Here is a 6,557-nt window from a genome sequence, read left to right on the forward strand (position 1 = left end):
CTCATAAACAAAGAATCGATTTTGAAACCCCTACGTGTTTAGATTTTTAGTTGTAGAAAACACTTAAATTTATTAATCGAATGAACCATTACTTGAGTTTTTTGTGTGCTTGCACTTTTATTGTGTTACCAAAGCTATGTGTGTGTATATCCTCTCTCCTTGCATGATCATGTGACCTTGAGTGTATGAGAAACACATAATAGATTATTTTTATTTTTAGTAAGAGGACTACCTAAGGACCTCATCACCCCAAGGTTTGATGTCAAGCACATTTTTCTAGTTGGTTATATAAATGAGGGAGAGAGAAAATTGTATAATCCAATCATTGTCGTGTTTAGTGCATCCTTGGGGCCCTTGGTGATTCAAGACACAAGGTAAAGGGCCCTTTTCTTGTGCTTAGGTCCCACACTTATAGATAGATTGGTGTTCACAAGAGTTCCTCTACTAGAAGCCTCTTTTTATTTAGAGGACTAGGAGCTATTAGTCATTGCTTGATGTGGTACAAGAAATGAAGATCATATCCTAAAGTTACTCCTCATGTGTCTTCTTGAGAAGATGTTGAAAACTCTTTGGATAAGATGTTTGGATCTCCAAGGAGAGGAAAAAGGTTAGTCGACGATTCATCCTCATGCCACTAGATCCCTATTTGCTAACTCTTGTAGAATTAGTTTCTTCCCACTACTTTGTAGTGTTCACATTGATCTTATTTGGACATTTGGCCTTTAGTAAAAAGGGCCTACTCTAAGTATAAACACCTACATAATTAATTAGGTTTTGCATGGTTCTTTACAAATTGTGATATACTAGTGGAATATTTGGGCTTCTTTAGGCGTTGGATATACTATGAAGTTCAGAGTTGTAAATAATCATATTGTCTACTATTTTTTTAGGGTGTTTGCAAAATGAATAAATTCATAATAGAAATTAGACCCTAGGTTTTCTGGAAAATAACTATAATCATGCAATTGACAACATTTGTCATGAAATTGCCTTGAAATGTTTGCCAGAAACTAGAATATCACAATTAACATCTATCACACAATTGCCCTTTCTATAATGAATCTACCAAATTTTAAGCTTTAATTGATCAATTATGTACCATTATTGTAACCTCTGAAATGTATCTAAGACATGGAACAGTGTAACTAACAAACCCTAACATGTATATGCCTAAGAAATTAGGGATTACAAAATCTAGATCCAAAATTTATTCATCATATATATTTCCAATAGAGAATTGAGACACAAACCCAACACCTTATACTTTTGTAGTTTATTCTTGCATCTTCCCTTGCTTGCATTGTCAAATTTAGAATTTACATCCTTTAGGTTTAAACTACCATATTAGTCTTAAACAAAAACTAAAAACTTGGCCAAACCAAGGTTATTGTTAGATTATTTTGACCACTCTTTTTTCTTTATTATCCCATTAGTAGTCAATCCTATAACTCATCATTCTAGTGTAGAAGATACTTTTCTCAAGAAATCAACACCTTGATCTTTGTCCTATTAAGGTGTAGGTTTTCCTTTCAATCGCTTTGGTTTATCCTACATTTGATGTAAAACATTTTTGAAAATCCAAAAACTTCAAAATAATAGTTGCATTTCTTAAAATCCAAAAATCCCAAAAACATAGCATATTTGCATCATCATAGCTTAATTGCACTTGTCAATCCTTTAGTTGCATCTCTTAAATTCAAAATTCCAAAAACATAGTTTAAAGTAATTTCCAAGAATCTCTTAAAAAATAAAAATAAAAATTACAATTTTTTAAAAAAAATCAAAAAATCCCCAAAAAACTTAATTGAGTCTCGTATGGTAGAAACAAGGTCACAAGTTAAAACAAAACCAATAGATACTTCAAATAGCCCCATTTTTATCTTTGAAAATGATGAATTTATTGTTGAGGTTATGGAACTTTGAGAGGGTATACCCTTGGGCAATCATAAAGTTGTATTTACCATAGACCTTGATGTCACTACTTACTTTGGTGACTCGACTCCACTTCTAGTCAAACCCACTCTAGAGAGTCCCATTCAAAATCCATTCCTAGCATGCCAAAATATTGAATCCTTCCAAAAATCCCCCATACATATCCAAAGTTTAACCCCATGTAAAGAGGATAATCTAAAGAGTAAAGACACAAGTCCTTAAATAAATCAAAATAAAGATCAAGATATCAAAGCCCTCCAATCACATCCAATTGTTGACCAAGATCCCATCTCCTTATAATCTCACGATGATTCCACTATCCCTTTTCATCCCAACTAAGATTATCCCCATCCATCTGAAGAGAAAAATTTTCTTCCAAATATCATTCATAATCTACGTCCTAAGCAAGATCATGATATCCCTTCCATCCCATCAAATGATCCCATTCAAAACCAAGAGAAAAACACCATTAAAATAGAATCCAATGATTCTCTCTCAAGTCCATATCAAACTTTTCCTTCATTCCTATATCACAATTCCACATTTCCTCCTCAAGATCCCATCACATCTACCTAAGTTGTTCATGAGCCCCCTACATATAAAATTGGTTCCTTCACTTTCATCCAATCTGGTTTATTCCATGAGCCTATCAGTTCTTCCATACCATATCCCCTCAAAATGGACTCATGTCTAGTTTCAAAAGCAATCAGTGTCCCATTGGTAAAAATATTTGTCAAACAATGCATTATCAAGGAAAAAAGTCATGTCTACATGAAAAAGATATTAGAACTATTTTGGTGTAAAATTAGGGTTATGGTTAAATTAAGATAATATAAACATTGGAAAATGAATGTTTGGATCATGGCTCTGGGCGGATGGCTCTGAAGCGGGAAGAGTTTTTTTGAAAATAAACAAGTCAAATCTCATTGGGATTGTCATTGGGGATGGTAGGGTCACGGAAATAGGATTAGAAGAGAGGAGTAGAAACCTTGGTAGATTAACCAAAACAGACATCCCAGAGATTGGCAGAGTTTGAGTCAGGACTATATCTCCATGGGGTTTTCTAAATACCCACAGCTTAACAAGGGTAGATATCCTTCCTTTATATTCTCTAAACAAACTGGGTGACTTTCCAAAGTTTTATCTGTAGGCCCCAAAGGAAGCAACCAATATTTGATATTTTCCAAGATGATAGAAACATTTGGACAAACTAGAAGGAACTACCAAAAATCTCAAACCCTGGACCAAGCAACGGTCCTTCAATCCTGACATTCCCAAATAACATTTCAATAAATGGGAAAATGACTTCTGGCGTGGGTCAACATCGGGGTCCCAGGACTAGAAATCAGATATTTCCTATCCTAACAATATTCCTCTTAGACCTCCCTTCAAACTAAATAAGGTGGGTTCAGAGAAAGTGGCAAATATTAATGTAGAGAGAAGTCAAGAATCTTTACTTCAAAATAGCGGCAAAATGGAGACACTCAAATTTTGGGTGCAAAAGAAGCTTGTCATTCAAAAGTAGAAAGAAATTGATTCTCATCCTTCAAACGTGGGAAGAGGAGATGCACATGAAACATATATGATCTGCATCTCTGAACAGTCTCTATGCCCTCAGATTAAATTCCTTAGGGATTAGGCATTGATTGGTAAATTAAACGCCAACCCTATCCTTATCAAAATCCTACACAAATGGGCTTTGGCATCATGGGAAGGTTTGTCAGAAATATTCTACATTGACCATTTGGAAGGTTTTTTCATTGCCATGTTTGAATCTAAGGCAGACCGTGATAGGACTCACAAGCAAAAGGAATGGTTTTGTGAAGGTATAGGCTTATCCACATTATCCTGGATACCTAACTTTAATTCAAAATCTGTAGCCATCAAATTTGTTCCAAGATGGAACTCCTTCCCATCTCTACCTCTTGAGTACATAGGCCTATATTTGATTGAAGCTATGGAAAACCAACTTGGCATCTTCATGAAACACAATCTAATCCTTTTCGAGCATACGAAAAGAACAGTGAGGGTATGCATCTTGGTTGATCTTTCAAAGTCGACCCCAACAAAGCTCATCATTGATTTGAAATTTTGCTCCTACAACAAGAGGTAGTTGTGGATGACCCGGCCATTGTGAAACAACACATCCACCTCTTAGGGCACTTTTCTTCCCAATGTTTGGATCTTCTCCAGCAAGACATCAGGGTGCACACAAATGTCTGCTCAGATCCATCTGGCTATACACAAAGGAGAGCCTCCTCTCGAGAATCTACTTTGAGTATGCCTCCTTCTCAACCTAATTTGCAACTTTGTCAGAATATGCAGCTAGAGGTACTCTTTTTTTACTGTATCCTTATTGTCTTGCATTCCTATGGAGTGTTTTCCCAGTCTTAGAATGTATTTTTTCAAGAGGTTCCCATTCACCAATCTCCTATGCTACTCAAAGAATACGAATTTTGTCATGGAATTCAAACAAGATTTTTTAGTAGGAGCACTAGATGACATCATTGAGACTTAACTAATCAAATCTTGTCATTAATTTATTGATGAAGAATCTCTTGAGATACCTCTCATTGCTCAAAAGCCATTTCATTCTCCAACCTTTATCCTAGGTAGGGATGATATGAAGATAAAGCATAAGTTTAATAGGAGAAGCTTTCAATCCAATTGGAATACTTTCTCCTATTTTCTTAATTCCCTCTCTCTTCATTCCAAACTTCAAGGCAAACTTTTGAGCTTCAGAATTCAGCCCCCTTTTGTCAAGGCCCTCGAACCTCAACATAAAATCACTTTGATTTCTTCTGAACAAATCGCAGAAGTTTTTAGTAATGATGTCTCATGGCCCACTTTGTTTGAAACCTCAGTAATGAAAGAGGCACCTCCTCTTGCCTCTTATATTTTACAAACTCGGTCCAATAAACTGGAGATCCATAAGAAGGCTAAAGGCAAAGTGGGTAGCCCCCCTAAGAATCTGAAACTAGCTAAACAGACAAAGCACGACATCCCAGCAGGCACACAATCCACTCTGGAAGAGAAATTGTGCCTGAGGAGAGTGTGTAACTCTCTGGGCCACATATGAAGCTCATATCCTAGAATGTTAGGGGCCTAAATGTCCCTAACAAGAGATGCCTCATGAAGTCTCAATTAGAGTCTTCGGGGGTAGATATTATACTAATCCAAGAAACCAAGTTCTTAGAAGCTCCTCAGGATCAGCCCTTTAGGAAATGGAAGCAGTGGAAATTTGTTTCTTCCAAAGAAATTGGGGCCTCAGGTGGCTTAGCAGTCTTATAGAGGGAGAAGAGTGCACAAGTAAAGCCAATCTTAGTAAAGGCAAACTTTATACAGGTGGAATTCATAATCTCTGATATCTCCTTCCATTTAATTTCAGTCTATGGCCCAAATTTGAGCATGGGAAAGAAGTTACTATGGGAGTCAATCTCACAATCTTTGGCAAATTTCCCAGAGACTCCAGTGGTAATCCTTGGAGATTTCAATGCAATTAGTTCTCTAAAAGACAAAATAGGGGGCATAGTCCCCCCTTTGAAAGTAATTCAAGACTTCAATGACATCATAAGAAACAATGCATTAACAGACTACATCCCCATGAATGGTAATGTTACTTGGACAAACAGAAGGCAAGGATTCTGCCACATTGCAGAGAGATTAGACAGGTTCTTTGTCAAACCCATTTGGCTAAATAAATTTGGCAAGCCACCAACAAAAATTCTACCTCTAACTGGATCAGACCATTTCACTATTAATTCTTCCATTGCTCTTGATCCATGGTTTCCAAAGTCTAAGAACACCTTCAAATTTCATCAGATGTGGTTTAGAGATATTTCATTCTTGCCTTTTCTAGAACAATGCTCAAAAGATGCACCCTTCTTCCTAGGTTCCAAAATGTTTGAACTTGCAAGAAAAATGCAATGGATCAAGATGAAAATCAAACATTTGACCAAAACAGTATTCAAAAACATTTTTGTGCACAAGGCACAAGTAGAGGAAGACATCAAAAATCTAAATGAGGACATCATCAAACATGGAATTAATGATCAGTCCTACAAACTTCAAAAGAAAAAGAACGAGGAATTAGGAGAAATCCTCTTGAGGGAAGAAATTTTTTGGAGGAAGAAATCATGAGAACTTTGGCTACAAGAGGGTGATTGAAATACTAAATTCTTCCATTCCTCAGTGGAAATGAGAAGGGCTTCTAACCTCTTGACCCAGATTCATGACTCAACAGGTAAACTTATTTCAAATCGAGAAGGCATTCAAAATGAGGGTGTCAAGTTCTTCACTACTCTTTTCTCCAATGAGGCATGAGACAACAATGCAAACCTCTCTTGGGAAAGTATCTTAGTCGTTCAACATATTCCACCCTTGATCTCTCATCAAGATAAAATCAGGCATGTGGTGTTTTTCATGCAGCCAAACAAGGGCCTAGGCTTAGATGGGTTTACAACTCTTTTCTTTCAAAAATACTAGGCATTTATAAGGGAAGACATTTGGAAAGTGGTCAAGGAATCTAGAATGAATTGTAAAATGTTGAAGCAATTCAGAACGACACACATTAAATTGATTCCCAAGGTGGCCTGTCCATCTACCTTCTTAGACTTCAGACCAAT

This window comes from Cryptomeria japonica, chromosome 3 (assembly GCF_030272615.1).
Source record: "Cryptomeria japonica chromosome 3, Sugi_1.0, whole genome shotgun sequence".
In the NCBI taxonomy this organism is placed as follows: domain Eukaryota; kingdom Viridiplantae; phylum Streptophyta; class Pinopsida; order Cupressales; family Cupressaceae; genus Cryptomeria; species Cryptomeria japonica.